Source organism: Battus philenor, unplaced genomic scaffold, assembly GCF_028537555.1.
Source record: "Battus philenor isolate CCGP_79_NKW_IND1 unplaced genomic scaffold, ilBatPhil1.0.hap1 SCAF_9, whole genome shotgun sequence".
NCBI lineage: Eukaryota > Metazoa > Arthropoda > Insecta > Lepidoptera > Papilionidae > Battus > Battus philenor.
Window position 1 is genome coordinate 1,559,834 of NW_027181759.1, and position 25,738 is coordinate 1,585,571.

At 34.6% G+C, this 25,738-nt stretch overlaps 1 non-coding gene across 1 annotated transcript; it reads left to right on the forward strand.

Moving 5' to 3' along the window:
• Nucleotides 1–8,732: 8,732 nt before the first annotated feature.
• Nucleotides 8,733–8,804, forward strand: TRNAA-CGC (transfer RNA alanine (anticodon CGC)). The gene has a single exon. It is a non-coding gene; the product is annotated as a tRNA-Ala (tRNA).
• Nucleotides 8,805–25,738: the final 16,934 nt, after the last annotated feature.

Here is a 25,738-nt window from a genome sequence, read left to right on the forward strand (position 1 = left end):
GAATATTAAATATCCAGTGCGATTGGTAATATTGGTATAGTTCCTATAGAAAGCTCCAAAGCTTTTACACCTATTTATAACTTCCAGGTATAAAGTCAACATTTTAAAAATAAGTTTTATTTTTTTCATTTTAGAATTCTACACGCCAATAACTTCTATCTATACAAAGTCTGCAGGGCCAGATAGTGAACAATAATTAATTTTAGTATTACTAATCTGAATTTTAAAACAGTTTTTTTTTATTTCTAACATTATTACGTTTTTTGTTAGTTATAAAACCATTATTTTTTAAGGTACAATACATAAATTGACAATAACCAATCAACCTATATAAAATCACCAACGATGAGATATACCAAAGAGCAAACAATACACACAAGCACCAGTTTAACCTGTATTAAATAAGTATAAGAAATAAGAATACAAAATAGTCTAGCGTAAAAGTAAAGCTAAAAGTAGAAAAATGTAAAAATTAGTCAATACTGTAATATTTGAGGAACAAGTTGAAGTAAATTAGTACGTAGAAGAATGGTAGAGAATTATAAAACGAAAGTAGAGAAAAGTGAGATCATATGACGAATAAGAGTAAAGAAATATAAAATTATATGAAAAGAACTATTAAAAATGTAAAAGCCTTGTCTCAAAACCAGATAGCAAAGTAAGAGAGGTCCCCAACAACGAGAAAAAGTTTTAACTTCTATAACCAATCAACCTGCACAATTCGTTGTCTAATCCATCCAGTTTGAATGTTAGACTTTTAATGGAGTAACGCAAAGCCCCAAGCATTCCCTAGATTCCTCTTTACGATGCGAGTGCGAAAGTTGAGGCTCAGGCAGTAAATACCAGCCATCGCGCTCGCGTTTGATTTGATTGTATTTTTACGACAATCATTTTGTCTCGGGGCGCTATCTTGTATTACTCGTAACGTAAAAATGTAAGTGCGATTTGAATTTTTCGAAATTTGCGATTTGTTTTCTTGTAATGTTTCAACAGTTACATAGAATACATAGTTACATAAGATACATTGTGAATATCTCTGGTAATATCCGTCAAGAAGAACCGAGCAGTGGTAGTCCAGCCGTTTTCGGGATACAATCCTATGTCACTACTCATAAACAGATTTCCAGATGATGGGCTGCAGCATCCTCTGCGTTCCATAATATTACGAGTCTGCGAAATCGAATCAGAAATATAGAAACCTCAAAAGAACCAAGATCACCGAACCGCACGTAGCTTGAAGAATTGCTTATCTGAAATGGCAATGGGAGTGGTTTGTCGCTCGTGCAACCGATGGTAGTTGGAGCGAGGTTCTCGAGTGTCGACCATAAACCGGTAAATGCGGCCTGGTCAGGCCCACCCCCCCACTAGGTGACCGACGACATAGTTAAGATGCCAGAAAGTCACTGGATACGGGCAACGTAGAACCGGTCGTCATGGCGATCTTTGAGAAGGACCGTGCCTTGCAGTGTGCGTCCATCGGCTGAAAAGATGAAGAAGAAATCCACTTCAGGGTCATTTGTGTGTATTGTTGAAATCATATCACAATATCCATTAAATACCTTAGGTTATCTTTTTTGTGAGAATTATTTATTAAAGTCATTGTGTGGAACCTTTATAAAACGTTTTATCGTACTTTTGATTTTTTAGGTGATGTGTATATACTAAATTCTCAAATTAGCTGTACATTCGTCAATTTAAAGCTTATGTAACTATTACGTAACTCTGTGTTTAATCTACCCTATTTATAATAAAAGTCGTGAGTCTATAAAATATATTTGTTTATACACAAGCAGGAATCCGCGAATGGAATTCAATAAATCGTACCTCAGTGCTCGAGAATTATTAAATACCTGAGTGTTAACGCTGACGCACATGACAACCTCACCCTCCCGGTCTCCCTCCGACCTCTTTTGTTGTAATTTGTTTTACCCTCGGCACGAACGTATTTATAGTCAAGTCACGAAACCGGCCCGGAAAGTGTCTTTGATACTGATTTATCTTGTAACGGAAGAATCAAAGATGTATCAATGCAGGATATGAAATAAAATGGAACGTGATTCAAGTCCCCCTCCAAGGGAGCGGTTGAAATACAGGTGTCAACTATATTGACTTATTTAATTGTTGAGAATTTTGATTTTAGAAATTTTGTACTGCCAAAATTTATTTCCTGTCGCATTCCGAGAGAAAAAATATTACGTATTTTAGAGTGAATACTTTATTAAGTAAATGTGAAATAAATAGAAAAGGAACATTAGTTGACCAGCGGCAGAGAATTGCGTCTTGCGATCATAGGTCGCGTGTTAGATTCCCTGGATACAGTTTTATATATGCACATTCTACAGGATTGCCACTGCTCACAAACAAGTTTCCAGAGAATGGGCAGCAGTGTTTTTGCGTACCATAATACCAGACTGCGATGGCCAACCCGCCTGTCTACCATGGTGATTATAGTTTGTCTCCTCATAGATGTCTTCAAAAGACAGTGGACATGTACGGGCTGCAACGACGACGACGAATGGGGATATAGCAATGTATGAGACGCCTTACAGTGGGCATCTCTGGCAGTGACATGAAATAAATACACACGCACGCACACACACACACGCACACGCACATACACACAACACACACATATGTATGTATGTGTGTGTGTGTGTATATATATATAACATTAAAAGTCATTGTAATAGACACTTGAAAGACATAACTAAAACAAATGAAGTGACCACTTTCGAATACGGTTCATTTATTTTTTTTCTCTTGGTTTATTAGATGAATAACTTTTCATAGTACATAGTCTCTCGGAGTAGCTTGTGTCGAAATACGTTATAATATTTAAAAAGAACTTATTCAACCACTTTGACAGACTTTAATATGTTGGAACTTTGAATTAGAGGCAGCTGTTTCTAATAAAGTGTAAAATCTTTAAAGCTATTTAGGAAAGGATTAAGTTTGAATATTAATATGATAAATAAATAATTGTGGAACTTACTATGAATTCGATATCAAAAAATGTCTTTTTATATTAATTTGAATGGTAACTTTGTGTATACAAAAGTAGAGTGCCATTTGGTGCGTCATACATTTAAAAAAATGGAAACGAAAAAAATAGCTATATAAACACTATCTCTAGCCTAAAAGACTAATCTTCTATTGTAGTGTTATGACGTGGTCATCGTTTCCGTAAATCTAGAACCACGCTGATCTTACCGGAACGTGGTCTAAACACTGCATTTTGGAAAATGTATATTAGAGTTACATTAATCAATGCCCTCAACTCTTTCTTCATAAGACAACAAGACGCGTAGATTCAAGACGTACTACGTTGAAATAATTTCAACCCGCTCTAAGCGTTTTGATAATATTTTTATAGTGCGAACAGTCAACTATAACTTGACGATGTCCTTTTTTGGAGACCTCTCCTTTGCCCCTTTCTTGAAAGGGACATGGACTTTTTTTCAGTTTAATATATTTTTCACTGTTTTCTTTTGTTCAATTCTCCTCTTCCATGTATTACATTTTCTTCCGCTTCCTTTACTTTGTCTTTCGTCATATTTTGTTTCGTACTTTTTTCATTTATTTTTCTCCTTTTATACATCACCGCACTCTCTTTTCCACAATATAACAGTTACAATTTTTCCTTATTATAATTTCTTTGGTTTATTTTATATATTCACTTAAATAGTCATTTTTTTATCATTTTATATTGCTTTTCTCTAATTTATTTTTCTGTAACATGATTGTATTCAATTGACTTATGTTCCAACAACTGTATTTTTTTCGTATAATATATAACAGTAAAAACTCTTGAATGAAATAATGAGATTTCAGTCTGGATGATACATTGGTTATATCAATAGATTTGAAGATGATCAAACTCTTAGGTGGCTTGGGCCAATATTTCGTAGTGTGGTCGACCTAATAGGTCTTTCAAAGCAAACCTCGGCGTTTGTTGGGTTGTAAAGTTTAGCATTACGATTCGTTGGTGCCAAAAAGGGCCAAATCAAAGCTCAATAGGTTGTTTATATAGAATTATAATAAGTATTGAATAACATACGTTTTCTTTCTACAATTTTTTGGGTCGCATCTTAAACGGGTCAAGATTTGATTTTACTGCAAAACGGCAGACGTACCCTAAATCCCCGACGCTCCGTAGATTCCTTTTTACGATATGAACTGTTCAGAAACGCTCTCGTTTGGCCGTGATCTCAAAGACGACAATTTGACATTTTCTTTTTACGACTCGTCATCAAAAAAAAACTACGTATTTATGAATTCGAAAATAAAATCTTGTGTGAATTTGTCGCTCAACTGTGCTTTGAACACAGTAAAACTTTTTTTTTATGTTAAATACTTAAGGCGAGGCAGTTTTTGCGAGGTATTTGTTCATGGGATTCCTAATTATTTTGATCTAGACACCAAGGAACATGGTAAAAGGGTTCGGTGAAGGTCCTAAAAGCAAATGTTTTCACAGACTCTCATAGAAAAATCAGTTATAAAATCTTGCTTTCGTTTTTTTCATATAAATATTCACGAATTTAATAACTTTACCTTTAGCTAAGTGTAAAAACCTAAAACAATTTTCTTTCTAAAATTTGATAAAAAAATTTAGTTATAAAAATGATAGCATTGAATTAATAATAATTAATAAAAATTACGTAAAAAATAAATAAGCAGGCTATTAATTTAAATAAGGCACTAGTATCATAAATAAGAATTATAAAAATAACAATGTGATTGTGATATTTAAAACTGGTAAATTTATACATTCTGTTTATAAAACAATAGGTCGTCTCCAGTGTGTACACAAAAATAATAAATACAAATGAATATCTTTATTCGTAATAACATGAAAATATTTAACACGTGTATAAACCAACTCACCGTAAATTTCTCTTTAGTTCAACGTTTAGTATGTATAAATGAAAACAAGATGAATACGAAGGTTTTTAACCAGTGTTGCTGGTGATGAGTTATGGATTTCAAGATAACCAAGATAGCAATAGAGATAGCTGGACCCAGGGCTTCGCTGTGAGATCCAATTAGGAATCCCTAGATGAAACAAGGTCACCTACGTAGAAGAACTGCTTACCAGAAGAGGCAGAGGATGTGTCAAATAACTGCCTTTGGGTTGAAGGGTTCTCAAGTGTCGACCACCAGCTGGTACCAGGTGGAATGACGCCATAGTTACAGGTGCATGAAGTCACTGGATCCAGACAGCTCAGAACTGCTTTCTAGTAGTTATATATACCTGTATATATCCCTGTGTATATTCTATAGATATCTTTGAAGGAGGCCAATATATTGGAGCGAGCGCCTATGGTGCTGAAACAACGATGATGTCTACAATGCAATAAAACAATTTTTTAAATGCGCCTAAACTGCGTAGACTAAAAGTTCTAGTCCTTGCGGCGGATATACAGCCAAAGTGAGGCCGGTCTCTATGGTAATCTAGTCTATTAACATGATTTCGATGATGACGATATCTTTTTTTAAAAACCTCTAAAGTTTTTTTTTTTAATTGTAAAACGACACAGTAAAAGTTATACGTAGAAATGAACTTTAATTGTTCTTAATATATCTGGCGCTGCATTTTCCTGCCACGCTAGCGCGGCGAATGAATCCTGCGAGAGAGGGTTCATTATCGCGGATTCATTTCACACCGTATTGGAAATTTCTCCTTCGACTTTTCCACGGGAATGCGATCCGATCGCAGGTTTATCGCTGCAGTTGAATCCAGTAATAGTTTCTACCTACCAGCAATAGTTGATTCTTTATATAACTTTTGTAATACAAATGTAAAATATTATAACTCGTGATAGTTACTTTTTTAACAAAATGTTTATTGGTTATATATGTAAATAAAAGCTTTAAAGTAAAAAAAAGCTTAAGTGATCATCATTTTGGAATTTTATAAGTGAATGTTTGTTTTGAGTTTTTGAAATGTTACTTTGATTTAATTTCCCATCCGAATATGTCTGGCCAATAACTTCTGACATTACAGGGTCTATCATATTTTGTTGGTAGGTGCAGAACTTTACTAAAAATCAGTAAACCTATCATAATGGACCTCTTTATGGACCACAAATATATTTCTACAGTGTTCATATATTTTCCTAATAATTACAATAATTGTCCACGGTACGTAGCATGCGATATCGACCCACAAAGTGCACAGATAACCTTGTTAATACGGTCAGAGAAAACACTGTATACAGGCAGCTACCAACGGGCGCTATTAAAAATAGATGTGGTAGGCCTATCCAGCAATAGACAATTTATGGGTAAAATAAGAACGCTGATACTGCCGCTGAAGAAAATAAAAAGACTATAAAACAATGTTTTACAAGTAAACGAAATAACTAGGATTAAATTCATAGTAAATTTGAATGCAGAAGCTAGAGATATTACAGCGAAGCCTCTCATAACGTCCTAAATGATTATGATGATAAGCAGATGTTTAAAAAATATACTGTAAACACCCATTTCTGGAAAGACTTTGTAAAACAGCTTTGGAAGAAGGCCTCCCATTTACGTTACGTTTATATTGTCAAAAAATACACATTTTACTTTTAAATCTAAAATTAAATACGACAATATTTGAATAAAAATGAGAGAGAAAGTAAGCAAAAACTCTGTGTTTGGCACTAATCGGTGTAACATAATTCCTGAAGATGCCCCGTGGAGGGGTGAAACACGTCTTGAGTGGTTTAACGGTGGCAGTTGTGTAATTCGAATTGTTTGCCGCATACACATTTATCAGCGGGCTGGTGGGCGGTGCACTTTGTTGCACGACTACCACAGCATGTACGGAAATGGCTAAATATTGGTCTTTTACTTACTTAGGATGGACTTACGCAAGGTAACGTCTGATTTCATTAAATAAATGTTATTGTATATAAATTTTATCTTCGCCTAAATACACACCTTATCTATGTAAAAGTAGACGATTGATTAAAATATAATTTTTATTATATTTATACTCAATCGTCGTCGTTTCAGCTCATAGACGCCTACTGCTAGGCACAGGCCTTCTACAAAGATATCTATAGGAAGATATACCATAATCACCAAGCTTGATAGGCGGGTTGAGGGTCGCAGATTATGGTAAGCAGAGGACGCTGTTGCCCATCCTCTGGAAACTCGTTTGTGAGTACTGGCAATCCTATATAATTAAAGCATTAATTGTGAATTATATAAGACTGTATCCCGGGATTCGAACGCTCAAACTATGATCACAAGTCTCAGTCCTCTACCACTGGTCTACCACTACTCATTAAATACGTTTATATCACCGTAAATATTTAAATTAAAACTCCTTCAGCTTATATAAGAAACCTGATGAAGCTATATATGTAAGCATAGAAACAGAATTTATGCGCACAATAAATATTAAATTACCAGATATAATATTTAATTAATTATTTTTTAATTCCAAAGTGATTATTGGATTAGGCAACGGTGCTAGTCAAAGCTACTTTAGAAGTGAAAACAAAGTGTTTCAAAAACACTTGATTAAAAACTCGAAAGTTCGTAGCACCGAAAAAGAGCAGGAAGGTAAATAAAGCGTCAACAGTTAATTGTTTGAAACTCTTAATTGGCTTCCAGTGACCTTTTGCGGTGCGGTTCAACAATGAAACTTGCAGAATAATTTGTCCGGAATTATGAAAGGTCGATTTTTCTGAAAATTAATTTTCGTACGCCGTTAAAGTTAAAACATATTCATTTTTCTAACTTTAACTTTGACACAGTTAAACATATAACAAAGTTTATTAACCTAAGTTTTTACGCAAGAAAACTATTTGTATCTTTTTTTATTGCAGAATAGTAATTTAATTTCACAGTAATAATAAAATATTGTTCTCGATTCAAAAAACTTATAGTTTATCAATATATCTCAATAATAATCCATAACTAACTTGACTACTAGACCAATAAATATAACTATAAATAGACATACACACTCATGAAAATAAATATTAATTGTTCCCCAAGGAATCGTATCCATGTATGTGTGTATGTTTGTGCGTTTACGTTACGTTACGTTTACGTTACGTTACGTTTATTACGTGATGTTTTATGTATGTGCAAGCAGACCTATTCAGTATGGACAAACCGCAGCACACAGTTTAGTATTTAGACTTCTACATATTAAAATAAGGAAAAGACATAACTTTTAAATACAAAATCATATCTTGCATTGAAACTGCTCCCAACACAATGAACCAAAGGTCATATTACTTTAATTTAACAATTCCAGAGCTACATGTTGCATGTTTAAAGTTTTAGTGTGTATCTCATAACAAAGGTCAATTACCTTTGTTGTAATTACCATTGTTCGCTGGAAATTTGTAATTATGGTTGGATTCTTTTCTGCTGAGTCATTGTGATATCGTTTGAATTATCCGCAGTCAACTGTTTAACCCATTTAATGATTTTCAGTGACCCAATTTAATTCAACAAATAAAATATATTATGTAAGTAAGTATACGAAAACAAACCTGTCACATAATTGTTTTTAATATTAAAATATAGGTTTTCACTGGCGACTAATAAAGGCTACTAATCCCGTTATAAGTCTTTAAGTTACGGACAACAATTAAGTGAACTTTATTGCAATACTCCAAATAGAGAAGCGTAGAATATAGAACTATACTTTGCTCGAAAATATAAAAAAAATATTTGTTTATCATACACGAATACGAATCTATTATTTAGAATAGTTTTACAGCGGGGGTGTAACTCAGTGGTAGAGTGTCTGCTTCGCATGCTGAAAGTCCTGGGTTCAAGTCCCAGCACCTCCAAATGTTTTTTGTCCTTCGAACACCTCGAACATACGTATCCTTATTTATTTTAATGTTTAAATTAATATTCTGGAACATTGTGTAAAATAAATTTTATTCAAAATTAGTCTTTTAAAACCACCCTTTCTCATATTCGGTAAATTTATGGATACACGAGTTTTGTTATAACTAAAGAGGTATAGATTGAAGGCTGCTGTGGTGTGTTTATTGAAATAAACTATAAGCGTGTAAGGAAGTTGGAAATTAACAAGAGAATTCGTAAGTTAAATAAATATTAAGGTTTATCTATGAGTATGACACAGGACATGAATACCAGGTAGTTAATATTTCTCCGAAGTAGGCTCTTGTGAAAGATACAGCGATTGAGAACAGCGCCATCTATTGTTACGACATAGAAAATCTATTTGTATTTAAGGACTTATTTTTTGTAATACATGTAAATTTAAGTTTTTTTTTATTCTAACATACCTGTAATATGTATATAACTCTAACTTACGTATGGCTTTAAAATTTACTATAATTTGTAATTGTTTTTGCCTAAAAAATGGTTTACTTTATATCGTGTTACTAAGCAGACTTGTTATAGTAAATAGATAAAATTAGATTTACAAAAGTATATCGAATAATATTACGGCTTTAATTAGGACACTACAAAGAAAAATATCTTCACCAATGCGCCAAAGATCAAATTTAAAGTAGCTTTGTTATATAAGATCACTACAATCATTTATTATCGTGAGACATTCTTGCCATTGATTGTTGTCATTAAAATATTCGTTTATTGAATAATAAGCCTTTTCCATCAATTTACAATAATTCAATTTAACATACGTTTTTAACTTAGTAAATGGCAGTCCAATAACGTTTTGCGGAATTTTATTAAAACATCTGATCCCGTTTATTACAAATGAATTACTGACTTTTTTGGAGTAGAAACTTTGGTACGGCTAGTTTTTTACGGTGCCTTGCAATTACGCTTTCGTTGTGCCCTATTTTTTAAAATTTTTGTTATAATTGTTAACTTATAATGTATGGTACGTATGATATTTTTATGTATACATTTTATTTATTTATTTAATTATTTTGCCCTTTATTGTTCACCATAGGTGATGACTAAAAATATTTAATATCAAAATAGTAAATAAAATATTGTGAATCTTTCTAAATATATAAGCAAGTGTATACTCCATTTTTCACAGAAATATATACGGTGCGCTCTGGTCTTTATCTCCATTTATCTTGCCCCAGGACGTGGTAATATTAAAAGTCAACTCACGGCTTGACAGGGTCGCGTTATGTATGAGATTATTTAGTTATTTATTTTGTTACCTTGCGGTTAAAAATAACGGTGCAACCACATATACACACACACACGGACTGATAATTTTTAAATGTTTTTATATGTTATTTAAAATCCTAAAAAAAAATAATTACGTCGTGGTTGAAGAAACAGAAAAATAAAGTTTATAAGACATGAGGGCTATGCTACAGATTTCTCTACGAGCTTGAATCACATATGAAGAGGTTCGTTGATAAATGAAAGTAACCAACATACATCAGCTGTATGGCAAGTTGAGATGGCAGCCGGCAGGCTATACAACGCGCAAAACAGATGGCTGCTGCAGCCTTTAAGTTTTGGAGTGGAGACCACGGATTTAGAAACCTGACGTTGCTGCTCGATGCAGGCCGCTTACTATCAGTTTTATTGGAAACCTATAGAAGGAGGTCTATATCCAATGGTCGTCATGTGGCTGGGTTGAAGATGATGGTGATGAGGAAACAATTGAGGAGATTCCCCAATTAGTAAAAGAGCAATGTAGTTATTTTACCCTTGGCACACTTTTTTGCGTGATCTTGTAATGAAGCAGCTCCGTGAGTGTGGTTATTATGCAAGGTCTTGAAAGTGGCCGTGACATTCACAGAGGAAGTCAGTTAAGATGAAACCCAAGGTATATGCCTCTCCCAAAGATCGTCACAATGACCGGTCTTGCACTGTCTGCATTTAGCGACTTCCCACGATCTTAGCTATATCGTCAGTCCACCTAGTGGGCAGGCCTGCCCACGCCGCGTCTACCGGATCATTGTTGCCCCAACCACCATCGGTTGCACAAGCGATGTGACCTGCCCACTGTCAAGTGCATTAACGAAGGAAAATAAATTTAGTTATATATTTGCTTGGGTATTGCCTAAGAGATCCGTAGAATTTTTAATTGGGTTTGGACATTCACTTCTTCCCAAGTGGCGTTGAGTGTTTAGATTTGAAGCAGAGCGTAGAGGGCGTTTAACCTAAAACCTATTTTAATGTAGATAAGTTTGGAGACGACCAGGGCGGTCTTGTCTCTGGCCACTGAATTTTACTTTGTTACAAGGTTCTTTTTTTTACAGCTGATAAACGACCTTTGCCAGACATAGGTGTTAAGAGTTTATTTATAATATATTTATTGTTATATATCATGTCTGTCACTATTTGTGATATAACACATATAGGCATATGTATGTGAGTACATGTTTATATGTATCTTGTAAGACTGTTGCTTATCCTGTGTGTGCTGTAGAGTTAATTGGGTAACTTTCTTTTATGTAGGATTAAAATCCTTTTGCACCTCCTCACAATGTAAGGAATGCTAAATGCGGAAACCTATAATGGCATCTCGATGTATAAGTCGTCTGTTAAAATGTAACTATTTTTAAGATTACTGAATGAGTGAAAAAAAAAAATAAAAATTAAGACACATAGATAATAAACTAAAAATGTATTGCGAAGGAAATGTAAGAATTCAATACAATACATACAATTTGTCTCAAAAAAAAACTTTCAGTGTATTTCTAACTTTTAACTATAAATTGCTAGTTCAACACTTCTCTTTGTAATAGAGAATGATATGAAAATAACTTAAATATACTAGTCTAGCTGTATAAACGCCTATTAATTGTCTTACTTTTTAAATAGGGGGTCTAAATTTACCTGCGAGTGTTGAGAGATGGGGTTTCACTGAAGCTTTTGATCCAAAGTAATGCCCAAGAAAACCGCTGAATCTTTAAGTTGAAGTCTGCTTGGTCTACGTATCTGTAATAGAGGAAATCAATTTGATCCTAGCATTAATCAAACTGGACTTATACAGCATTATTTCTCATGATATACACGAGTGATCTTCGTGAATGGTTCCGAGGACATAAGAATGTGAATAAGTGAATAGTTTGTTGAATATAACAGTACATATACAAAGGCACAAGATTCTTCTATAAATCGACTACTTCCGTGAATGTGAAAGAATTTAATTACATTTTGTTCCTTATAAATTGACATTTTTCCCAAATTTTGTTATGGGTTCTTGATCACAACTCGTCCTTACTATAAATCTTAAATATTTACAAATCAACTGCTTCAATGGTGGACGGAACATATTTTGTTTTTAATTATATATACATTTGTATACATTAATATGAATATAAACATTACGTAAGACTAACACTGTTTTTCTTTCATATTGTACTAAGTAGTAGATAACTTAAAAAAATGCTACGAAAATGTGAAAGAGTAACAAAAGAATTCACTTTTCTTTTCTCTTTTTCTTTATTCTTTCTCAGGCAATTGCGATCCGAGTCAGTTTGATGTTTTTATTTATAATTAAGTATCATACTGTATTTTTACAAATATATATGCTATATATATTTTTATAATATATACCTACACGTGTAGAGCATTAAACATACATACAAATGTATGTATGTACGTTTATATTTATTTAAGTTTTATACACGTTAACTACCTTTTATTTATATTTCTACTGTCTTCATACTATGGTTGTCTGGAAGAATTGCCTCGTATAAACCGCTCATTGTACTTTTTTGTTTACCATTATACGACATATTATCTAGCGTGTACAATAAACAATATCAAATTAAATTAAAAAATAAACATAAAGGAATTTTTAATTCATATGTTATTCTCGTTTCTATCTCAAAAAAGTGACTTAGCGATGTCATTAAAAATATAAAAACATAGAATACAAACGCTTTTGAATTGTATTCAAATAAAAAAAAACTATTGTTTTAAACTATCTGCAATAAATAATTGCGAAATCATTCACATCAAAAAGTCATCTATACAAATAAAGAAAAATTGCAGGGTCGACTTTTACTATTAAAATTTCTGATTTTGAAAATTTTTTAAATTGTGTAACATTGAGACAGAGGTAAAAATACTTCGTCTGTAAAATACAAAAAAACTTGTAACAGTTGTTAAGATTCTTAATTATTTGTAATGCTAAGTGGACATAAAAATGTTTATGAATGTTTCATGTTAAAAAAATTTTTCGTGGCCACACCGATCTGCTTCCGTTCAATTTTGATCTTTTGAATCCCGGCGGGTCATTCCGGCTGACATCTCCCAAACGGGCACGCCCGACTTGACAGATGTGCTTCGCGCGTCCCGCGGCAACCGCAAATTACAATTTCAGATTTTTCCGCCCCGTTTTCTGTGTCAGTGACTAAAGGATCCCTCGTATGATCAAATACGTTTGATTGTCAAAGGAATGTATCGAGCAATTCATTATTATACTTCAGTTAAATATTTATGAGTTTATTTACGTAGGCGTTTGTATTATCAACGTATTTTTGATTATATATTTTTAAGGAAAATCTTTTGTCTTTTTAGCTTCATTTCAAATTCCTTCATATATACAATTGATGTTTTTTTGTAAGTATGCTTATTGAAAATTTTTGCAATTTTTTTTTCATTAACTTTGTATTCTTCATTGTATTTGCATAAAGCAGTGTGCACAATAATGACTTCGCGATGTACAGCGCTTGCTTGATTGGTTTTGGTTGAAGTTGATGCCGTTAGCCCGGAGGCTTTTGCAGCTTCATCGGAACTGAGTTCATGGAGCAGGAGGTTCCGTGAGGGATGTACAACGGGCAAGATACCATTGAATAAAGATCCTATCATCTACTTATTGCAAGGTTAACAATTTCCTTAGTATGATCAAGTTACGATTTTAAAGATCAAATGGTTTAAACAGCCTTCAAGATACTAAGACGTCCTAAATGTCGCGAAATACCTCCCTCCACTTAATAATCGCCCGAAAAGATTTAAAAGAGAATTATTTAAATACAGCAACAGTCTGATTCTGTCGAGCAAAAGAGTTGAAATATAAGAACTAACCTCAAATGAAAGACATATAAACACCCTTCACCTAACTCGCACCCAAACCGATGAAAAGGTTCTCATTAGCCAAGGCTACGGTACAGAGACAGGTTCAATGACTCCCACCATGCACGATGCCCAGGGATAAAGAGGGAGGCGGTCATCGTTGTCCCTCGAAAAACTTACACTCTCGGGTTGTATAACAGTGTCCATCATGCGGTGGTAGCAATATCATGTCACACGAACTAGTGCGTCTATTACCACATATCCCAAGGTTTATTGATGTGGCGAATACGGCAACCATCACATAAATACTTGCGTGCAACTTGAGAATGGCAATATAAAGTAGGAATGAGGAAATGGTTGCAATAAAATCAAGGTATCATATATCCGTATATAATTTCAATCCATTACTGTAATTATATCGATAAATGTGATAATATCTAAAACGTTACATAGAGTGGAATTGAAAAGAAAATGTTTTACTCTTGTAATTGTAGCGACCTTTTTTTTAATTTTGAACGATGTCCGTTATAAAACAACGAGACATTGACATTTCAATTAACTGATTAATATATCTTGTATGTTTGTGTAAGAAATTTAAACAACATTTTATCGACAAAACGTCAACTGCTGGATTTAGACCTCTCTTATAGATTTTAAACAGGACCAGTTGGAATTAGCCTAAATTCAGCGTCTTCCGTAGAGTACATATGACGTACTATGCTACGTTTTCCTGTAATGTAAAATTTATGTTAAACGTAAGATAGCTGTTGCAATATAACTATTATTTTGCTACGACTATCTTACGCTACGAGGAACGTGATACGTTCAGTTTAAATTGAATTAAAAATTTTCACCGTCTTTTAACTCTTAATCGAATAAGAGGCGTAAATAAGAAGGTAACCGCGTTAACTGACCCGTGTCCAATAACGTAAACAAGCCAAAGAAACGCCGTAGCTCAGCGTAGCACGTAGCGCGGCGTAGTACGTAGCGAATCTGGAAAATTAGGTCATATGTACACTCGCGTAAATAAATAGAAAGCTTTCGTTTATTGCATTTACATTTACGTCGGATGAACACTTTTTTTGAGATTTATTTTTAGTTTTTATAAATATATCTCGATAGCAAAACTTGTAAATATTGTGCATATTTCTTGATAATTCGTAAATAGCTTTAAAGAGGTCAAAGTATTTATCAAAAATACGCTTAAAAATTTTCACACCTATTTCTTATCACCCTATAGAAGTAGGTTACTCTGAAATATTTATTTTTTATAATAAAATGAAACAGGCTATTAACTTCTAGCAGTACTCTTTGAGCAGAGATAGATAGTAGATAATTTTTTAGATTTTTTAGAGATTTTTTTCTGAAATACTTTTGCTTACTGTGTTATTATTACGTTATTTATTATTTATGAAGTTGTGCCGTTTTAAAAGTCTGTTATTGGTAGGTGAAAGAAAACAGCAACTCGGCAAAAGAAGAAAAATATGTATATTTAATTAAAATTGGTAGTGGGCAGAATGCCTAGTCTAATTTTGCACCACAGCTCGGTATTCCCCTGATGATGGTGATAGCCAGTCGCACGATCTCCCAGCACTGGGCAGGCAGCAGCAAGTTAAGAGCAGGGAGCGCCGGTAGTTCACAGGGTGTGTTGGTTCCGGTGCAAGGTAATATAATTTCAACCTCAAGGATTGTTGGTTATTTTAGTATAAAACTCGCACCTGTGAATAAATGTCACAGTTATAATATACATGTATAAATATATGTACAATGTGCTCAGCTGAAAGTAAACGCAGAGATAGCTTGCGATGAAGGAAGGGAAGAAGCCGAAAGCAGTTAATGCGATTGTTTACTGTCAGAACGGAGTTACAAAATGTGAAACAAAAATAGGAGAGATAAACAAATAAACAAATAGAAAAGTAATAATTAATATATAATGATGGAACTATGGACACAGACAAAATGTTGAGCTCTAACTTATAGCTAAATGCTATATAATATTATTGTCTTTATAATATTTGTTCAACACTTACCCCTTTGGGGTGCGAGGCGATGATCGTGGCGATGGTTGTTGCGTGAATGAAATGATACCCAGAGACTGAAAAGGACCAAGACGTGAATTTATAACGTAAATTCTAATTGGCCACGGCGCGTAAGACGACACTTAGCTAGTGAACGCGACCGAGGTCAGGATCCTTCTCCCGGACAATAATATAAACTGCTGTGGCTGGTGCGCGAGCGCATTGGAATGTTTGTTATTAAAAACAAAGATCCGCTGAACCAATAGCACGTTTCCACGACCCCACTCCACTTGAGATGTACCGTTCCCGCCAAGGGTTGAACAATTTTTTGCTGTATTGCGATTTATGCTACATTATTTTATTTAAGTCGCTGCCCAAGAACAGCAAATGAGTTATATATTCACCTATTTTTAGCTTCTAACTTTATAGTCAATCACCCTATCGAGTATATTTGCTTTATATACAAGACTGGAAATTAAAGCATTTTTAATTTTAATCGATTATTATCTCACGGATTACGTATGACATAACGCCTTAAAGCAGCAAGCGCAGCAACTTTAATATCGATAACTTATATATTGCTAGTATATCTTTATACTATTTGGCTCTTCTTGTTTATTCTCATGACGTACACAAACGATCATTTTAATAACGTGAATAAATAAATAAAAATGAGAGCTCTAATAAAAAAATCCTTAAAAGTAATGCTGTACTTTCTCAGTCTTTTTACAGTTACGTTTCATCTCATAAACGCCACACTTGGTTGGCGGTTTGGCGATCGTAGTGTGGTATTATGTTGCGCAGAAGACACTGCTGCTCATTCTCTGAAAACTTGCTTATGGGCAGTCGCAATCCTATATAATTAATGCAAAAAGTATGAATTATATAAGACTGAATCTTTGGAATCGAACCGAAGACCTACGATCGTAAGTTTCAGTCCTCTACCCCTAATTTACGAATGCTCGAATCACAATAAGTTTGATGGTAGCATAATATGAATATAATCATAAACGTATGAATGAATTGAAATTGAATGTTTGCAAGATATAGTTCAATGGAATCAGGCGTTACCTTGCGGAAGTCCATTCTAAGTAAGAAAAGGACCAATATTTAGCTACTTCCGCACATGCAGTGGTAGTCGTGCAACAAAGCGAATCACACAACCGCTACCGCCAAACTACTCAACACGTGTTTCACCCCTCCACGGGGCATCTTCAGGAGCCATGTCACATCGATTAGTGCCAAACACAGAGTCAACTCTGTCATTGTTTGCCGCATACGCATTTATCAGCGGGCTGGCGTGCGGTGCACTTTGTTGCACGACTACCATTGCATGTGCGGAAGTGGCTAAATATTAGTCCTTTTCTTACTTAAGATATAGTTCCACCATAAATATGTGAGTCCACTGCAAGGCATAGTTAATAGCAAATGAGAATACATCCTAACAATCACCATGATGGCTATTCCCCATGGTACATCAGTTGCACGATCATAAACAAAAATGCCTTATAAACATTTCAAGTGTAAAATATGTTTTACAATTTGTATAAATCCACTTATTTTATTGGCGAATTCATGTACATTTATATTCATTGATAATTTCGTACGTACAGCAAAACGATACGCCGTGTGAAATCAGTTATCAGCACAATATCCCGCACTAACACTTGCGAAGTTTTAGTACAATGAAAGCTACGTCATTGCAGTCGAACTCATGAATTTATTCATATGTTCAGTACAGTTATTCCGATGCAATGCAATGGTTGCCAGTAACGAAACTGTAATTTCGAAATGGTGTTAAATTTAACACTAAAATTTTCGGCTTTGTTTTCAAGTTATTGTACAAAATATTGTCATTAGTCGTTGTTTCAGCCCATAGACGCCCATTGGGATGCGTAGTCCCCCCTCCACTCTCAGATATTTAAGAGGAAATATAATCGCCACGCTTGACAGGAATGTTGACACGCATTGCGAGCTCAGCGCTTGGAGCGTTCGGAAGTGTCTCCCGACTTTCCCGCCTCCCGTATTGCTGACTTGCAACTAGGGTCGCTGCCTTGCACCCCGGTGCAAAGAATTCCTGCACACAGCGTTTGGAAGTGCGGAATTTTCTTTGGACTTTCCCGCCGCTCTCTCTTCTGTTGCTGTCCGTCAAATCCTGTGCCCCTGCGCACGGATTCGCTACGTTCGGCATTTGGAGTGTCGGAAGTGTCTTCGGAATTTTCGGGTCCCGTCGTTGCCGACGTAGTGTCCGCCTTCTTGCACTTCAGTGCAAGAAAACCCTGCGATCAGCGTTTGGAGTGTGTCTTAGGACTTCCCCGCCTCCCTTAGTAACTGACGCAGATTATTGTTTCTAACTGTTAGAGAACGTCTAAGGTCGTCCCTGAGAAACCGACAGTGAACGCACGTTCAGCCTGTGAACAGTTGTAGACTGCGCTGCTCCTGTTGCTTGCTCCTACTCCTTCGTTGTACCAAGTCAAGAAGCAAGCCGCACCCGAGCCACGTGTTCGGTAAACATCTGGCGGCCAGCCCGATCCCCGCGCTTCCGCCTTTCGACACCCGTCGTACGTCGTCGCCGTTATCTCTGCCCCGGGGCGGGGCCGTGATCCGTGAGTGACTAGACACTGTCCTTCAAGCTATCGGCATCCCCACGTGGATTGCTTAGAGAAATGGGTAGGTGAGGCTAGGGCCATTAGATGCGGGTGACTCTGCGTCCGTACGACCGTTTAGGGTTCAGTCTCCGCCGAGCTTAGTTAGATTTGCTGAAGCGTTGTGATACTTAGTAACGCGGGTTTACCTTCCGCTGAACACCGCTGTCCGGCACAGGGGTGCCCAGAGTGACCTCAGAGAAATATTCCAATGCGCCCGCGCATCAGCCACAGAAGCTGACATCGATTGCCTGGAGAAGGACCCTGGCCTCGGTCGCGTTCACTAGCTAGGTGACGTCTCACGCACCGACGCACTCTCTTTGTGTCGGTTGCGTTCACCAGCTACGTGACGTCTCACGCGCTGGGGCCAATTCGAATTTACCTTATAAATTCACATCTTGGTTCTTTTCATTCTCGAAGCAAACCTCAAAGGGGTGCGAGTTTTATTCTAAAACTAACCTACAATCCTTGAGGTTGAATTTATATCACCTTGCACTGGAAAGAACACACCCTGTGAACTACCGGCGCTCCCTGCTCTCGACTTGCTGCCGCCAAACCAGTCCTGGGTGATCGAGCAGCTGGCTTCCACCACCATCAGGAGAAAACCGAGCTGCGGTGTAAAACTAGACCAGACCTTCTGCCCACTACCCGTGTTAATTAAATACATTTTTCTTTTGCCACTACCCTGTCATTTAAATACATTTTTCTTCTGTTGCCGAGTTGCTGTTTTTCTTTCACTTCCCATCTATAGCAATTAACGGTACAACAGATAAATTTTAGAAAGCTTCTATTGATAGATTTAAAAAAAATGTGTGTTAACGTTTGTGTGGTTAGGTTTAATACGAGTACACTGTAAATGACTTCATAGAAGATAATAGTCATAAGAAAACATATCTTCTCGCCTCTCGGCTATTTCAAAGTATATTAAATACATAATTATATGTCATTTAAAAATATATAATCCCGCTGAGTTTATTTCGCCTGTTCTTCTCAAATCACTGGTATTTATTATTCGCATATATAAACTCAATGTCAATAAGAGATGTAAACCATAGTATATTGAAATATGAATTTTTGAATTTGAATATTTATTTATTAACATACATTGCTATAACGGACTTAGTGCCTTTTAGTTATTCTCTACCACACAACCCTGAGTGGAGACGAGATACCAATACATAGGTGTGTAAATGTCGAGATAGCAAAAGAAGTAAACGAACCAATAAAATTCAAAATACTACGTGTACATATAAGTATAATAATATGATAAATAATGTATATATTTAATGGAATCAGGCGTTATTTTGCGGAACTCCATCCTAAGTAAGAAAAGGACCAATATATAGCTACTTCCGCACATGCAGTCGTAGTCGTGCAATAAAGTGCACCGCCCGCCGGCCCGTTGATAAATGCGCATGCGGCAAACAATGCGAATTACACAACCACCACCGCTAAATCACTCAACACATGTTTCACTCTTCCACGGGGCATCCCTATAAAATCCCTATAAATAGTGTATATTCGTACGATTATAAAAATATGCGTTTACTCTGTCCATGTGTTTTTAAAATAATCAAGTGACATCACTGCTAAGGATTCACATCATTTATGTATTCGTTTATTGTTTAATAAGCTTTTTTCTGTCAATTTTTTTAACATAGGTTTTGAATTTTGTTAATGGTAGTCCAATAATATTTTGGGGTATTTTATTGAAATATCAGATTCCGTTTATTATAAACGAATGAAAGATTTACTGCAGTCGAAACTTTGGTACAGTCAGTTTTAATGAGTCTGGTATCTGAAAGAAAGTGATTTACCAAAAATAAATAACAAGATTCCATTTTTAAATTTGAAACATTGCCACGTTTTCGCCATATTGTAGCGCTACTTCCATAACAAAGTCCCGGAATAGTCTTATCGTCCTCTTCCCGGGTCCCGGGAGCCTTACGACGCTTACTCATAGTTATCAAACATTTTCGTTCCTGGATTATATCTCCAGGGTATTCCCTGGTAAGTCATGCTTATTGTATTTTATTATTGCTGGGTTTTTCGAACGATGAAACGAAATAATATAATTTAACTTTATTTATCTATTCATTTTATTATCTTCTCATCGCCAGTAATGATTGTGTATATATCAAGAGATAAGTTTCCTTGCAATGGCAGCCTTTACAGGTTTTGTCCTTTGTTTATCTGTAAAAACATCCAAATAATTAAAAAAAAACGTAGATAAACACGGTGTTAATACCAGGCATAAAAATAAGGTGCACAAGCCTAGATATCGTCTATAAAAATTTCTAATGGATTCAAGCGTTACTTTGCGGAAGTCCATCCTAAGTAGGAAGATCCTAAGTAAGAAAAGGACTAATATATAGCTAATTTCGCTATGTAGCAGTAATCGTGCAATAAAGTGCACCGCCCGCCAGCCCGCTGATGAAAGCGTTTAGCTTTTTCTTACCTTTAAAAATATAATGTACATTGTAAAGTAATGGTATACACCTTGTGCCATAAATTCAATGTACAATAAAACTTTACAATCTATTTCAGATCTGCCACTGGAGAGATTCAAAACATTCAAAACATATTAAAAAAAAATTACTATATTATTCTGTCCAAGAATACTATATTGATGTTAATGCGTTGAATTAAATCTCGTTCATTCTGTAAGCTATTGTCGCGTACTCTTTATAAACTAAATTTGTATTGAGCAACTGTTGAGTTTGTCGCCGGTTCTTCTCAGCAGAACTGCCTCAGAGCTGATGAAAATATCGGCATTAGTCCCTACAGGAAGCTACCCTATAGGGACTAATGCCGATATTTCATGTTGATTGAGAGGAAAGTGCTTGTAACAGCCTATTAGAATAAAGAATAATTTCGTTTTGATTTTGAAGATTCCTAATGTGTAAAAAGGAAGGGTCCACTACGAAAACAGCAAGTTTTACAATTTCACAGAGTAGTAAAAGCGATATATTCCCAAGTTATAATTATAATTTTATTGAAGTATATAACGTGTAGTGGTTGTATAATAATATTAGGTAATTGTTGTGGGGCATCAGTGTTTAAGTAAATTTTACAATGAGTTTTAATTTAAAAATGATAAGAGGTCTCAGAAACAATTTTTCTCACGACTGTACTGATATTTCAATGAATTTATTGCGCCTCCGGCCTGCAAAGATGCTTTAGCTTCAATATTTAGTGAACTGTACACGTGGGGTTAGTTGTCAAAAGAAATTTGCAGGACGACACAAAAAAGAAACTCGTTTATTAACACTGTTTTATATACAAACAAAAACTAATTAATACAAACTAACTACGCTATGTTACGTGGTACCGTTTCTGAGAGAGAGTGCGTGTGGACACGGCACACAAGTCCTTACTTTTATTTACTTGTGCCTCTATGCAATAAATAAAGTATAAACGTAGTTGGTGAAGGCAGCTGGTTGACGGAGTAAGAAGGAGTGATAATTTTTAACAATGTGTGGAGCATTAATAGAGAAACGTCACGTTTCTCGTAAAAGAAATTTGAATGTAATGCAAGATTTTTAATACTTTTTTTTAGCCTGTCTTGTCATCGGCCTGTTTATATACCAGTAATATATTAATTGATGTATATATTGCAATTGTTTATTTGTACAAAGGGACGTATGGAGGGAGTGTGGAACACATTTATATCATATATATAATATATATGATAAATACCTTTAGAAGTAAAGGTAATTCGCTGTTAATAATTATGTTGTGTACTATTTAAAAAATAAATGATTTGAGACATAATAAATAGCGTAATTATATTGTAGTAAAAAAACAAATTGTCGAAATTCGGATACCTATGTATTTAAATTAATAATTGTTTAGCCTGTAACATTCCTATGACAAAAAAGTCAATGTAACATATAGCAGAGTATACTATAAGTATGTACTTTGTACAAATGCTACCAAATGAACAATACATTCACCTACTTAAAGCCTTTACACCCGTAACTGATCATGCTGTATAAAGTTTCATCTAAGACACTTTATATTTTTGTTCTACTTGAATCGAATAGCTGTGATATTAGAAACAAAAATTAACTGCGACATAGATAGTAAGAAAATAAGGAATTGTTAGAAGTACACAGTGAAGCGATATAATGAACAAAATATAGTGTAAATGAAATTAAAGAAAATAATGAAAGACGTTGAGAAAAATAAATATAATGCTCCAGAATTACATTGAAATACATCGATGACGTCATGATCATATTAAAACATCTTCTTCTTGTTTTGGTTCAAAATTTATAAACAGGTTTATAGATCAACTTATGTTTATGTAGTCATTTTCATGAGACAGGCATATTTAGGAACATAAAAAAATGCAGATGTCTCTTTCAAATCTAACAAAGGAACCGGTCATAGTCATCAAGCATAAATTGGTTGCGTTTTTGACGTGATTATTATTCTAATTGGGCATACATCATGATATTTGGATAGTGTAATAATAGACCTTAGGTTAATTAGTTTAAAGATGAAATTGCAATAATTCAGTTCGTGTAACAACTTCATAAAATAATGTGTTGATGTCATCATTGTTATCGTTGCAAAGATAAAACGTCCTCTGCTAAACATGGGCCTATTCTATAAATATTTAACCCTTTCACGACCACGGGGACGCCGGTGTCCCAAGCAAAAATCATGGATTAATTAAATATTTACGTAACCATTGTAAATTATTTTTTTGTTTTAACATTTCGGAAAGTACCTTTTTATTATTTTTTACTGGAAATATATGATAACTAACACCGTTTATTGTCTATTATCACCGGAACGTTAGAGTTCTTTTGGCGCGAATGATCTGCTGTTTGGAATAAATAATTGATATTGTAAAAGTGCTTTTCAAATTTTTACAGTGTCAAATTATCATTACCTGGTAAGTAAATGGTTATTCTAAATATTCAGTAGTAATGTATTTATGTTGTATTCTGTGATAAATCATTATAAAGATTATGGGACACGGATGTCCCTGTCGGCGTAAAGGGATACTTTTTATACGGAATTTCTTAACTTTTGGCTTGGTGATATACCAAAATGCTATCATTTTCTTATACATATTTTTCGCAGAATATGTTTCGTAAGGGACGTGAAGTTTTTGAACTTCGAAAAAATAAAATTCTTTAAATTTTGGTGGGTGACAATAGCGATGAGGAAGATGACTTAGTGCTTGATGACGGAGACCAAAAACTTCTAGTACAGGATGATGACCAAGGGGTATTTGATGTCGAGGTTGAAGAAACGACGACTCTTCAACGGCAAGAATCACCTGAACCTTCAACATCTCAAAAAAACAATCCATCTAATCATCAACCAATCATCTAACAACAGGAATTGTTTCGCCGAGTACCACAAATTACTTGCCCTATTATATTTATATTATTCATAAACAGTTAAAAAAAAGTACACTACGTAACAAATGTACATTATTTACAACAAAACAGACTTACCAATAAGAAAACCAAAATTTAGAAAGTAACCCTTAGCGACCATAGGGACATATTTGTCCCATAAATTTCCAAAAAAAATGTAAGACTTTTTTGAATTTTTTGTATAAATTATGTTTTTAGGATGCCTATTAATTCATTACATCTAGCTAAATTGATTAAATAAGGTACCGTAACCTTATGGTCCTGAAAGGGTTAATAAGATTGCACGGGAGCGGCGTTCATGCAGATCCACTGACATATATAAATAAATGATGCCAACTAACAACAGTAGATCTATACAAAAAACAAATAAATAACACCTATACACCAAATAGTAATGACCCTAAATTGACTCTAAGCGCGACGAGATAAATTTATTTAGAACACATAACCAATTGTAATCTAAGTCGTACCCAAGGTCACACTACGGCTCGAGTCACAGCATCCAGCGATTTCAATTTTAAACATATTTTTTTAGTAGTTGAGAATCGTGTCTTATGGTTTTAAGTCGTGAATTAAATTTTCATACATACATTGCCAAAAGTTGCTTAAAATAATAAATATTAACATATGTTGCTTTCATCAGTTCTTACTTTCATTGCATAATATATTAAGCCATTTTGTCTTATATTAATATACCAATTAAAGTATTTTATTTGTTAATATTGTTATAATCTTTATTGTACACGCAAAAAATATATACATATGTGTTAAATAGTGAAAAAAAACTACAATGAGCGGTCTTATTACACGAGGTAATTTCTTTCAGACAACCATAGCGTGGAAACAGTAGAAGTATAAATAACAGGTATTTAACGTTTATATAAAACATAGCAAATATACGTATAATAAATACGGTGTAACACATAATTATAAATATAGCTATAAATTAAAATATCAAACTGATTGCTCACTCACACTTGGCTCAACAAGAATAAAGAAACAGAGGAAGAAAAAAAAAGAACTCTGAATAATGATTGGTCTAGCACATATTTCTTAACAACTATCTTAAAAAAAGGTAGCCAGTTAGGTCATCTTATATTCAGTGGTAACTCATTCCACAATCACAATATTATGGTACGCAGAGAACGCTGTTACCATCCTTTGGAAACATTTTTGTGAGGAGTGAAAATCCTATATATTTAATGCGCAAAGTGTGAATTATATAAGACAGTATCCCGAGAATCGAGTCCCCGACGTAAGATCGCATGTCTCAGTCCTCTACCACTGGGATACCAATGCTCGAAAAAATGTTTTAACAATAAATAAATCGACGAAACATTAGCTTTATAGAAAATAAAACTTTAAAAGCTTTTCAAGTTTGAGTATATGTATTTACTCGCTGCCATTATTACATTCCCATGTCTTTAATGTATATTTCTATAAATGCTAGGAATTGAACATCATCTACTATATTATAGATATTATAAAAGTAACCACAAAAAACTCGCATCTAACTTTTTTGTAAGCTCTTTTTAAATTAGACCTCATTCGGAACCATCGTGAATTTAAGTTACACGGGGGTACAAAAGTTAAATGTCTACGGTAGAAGGCTGAGATTTGCGATCGTAGGTTATGAGATCGATTCTTGGACTACAATGTCGTGTAATTCACACTTCGAATAAGTTATATAGGATTGCCGCAGTTCAGGAAGAAGTTTCCA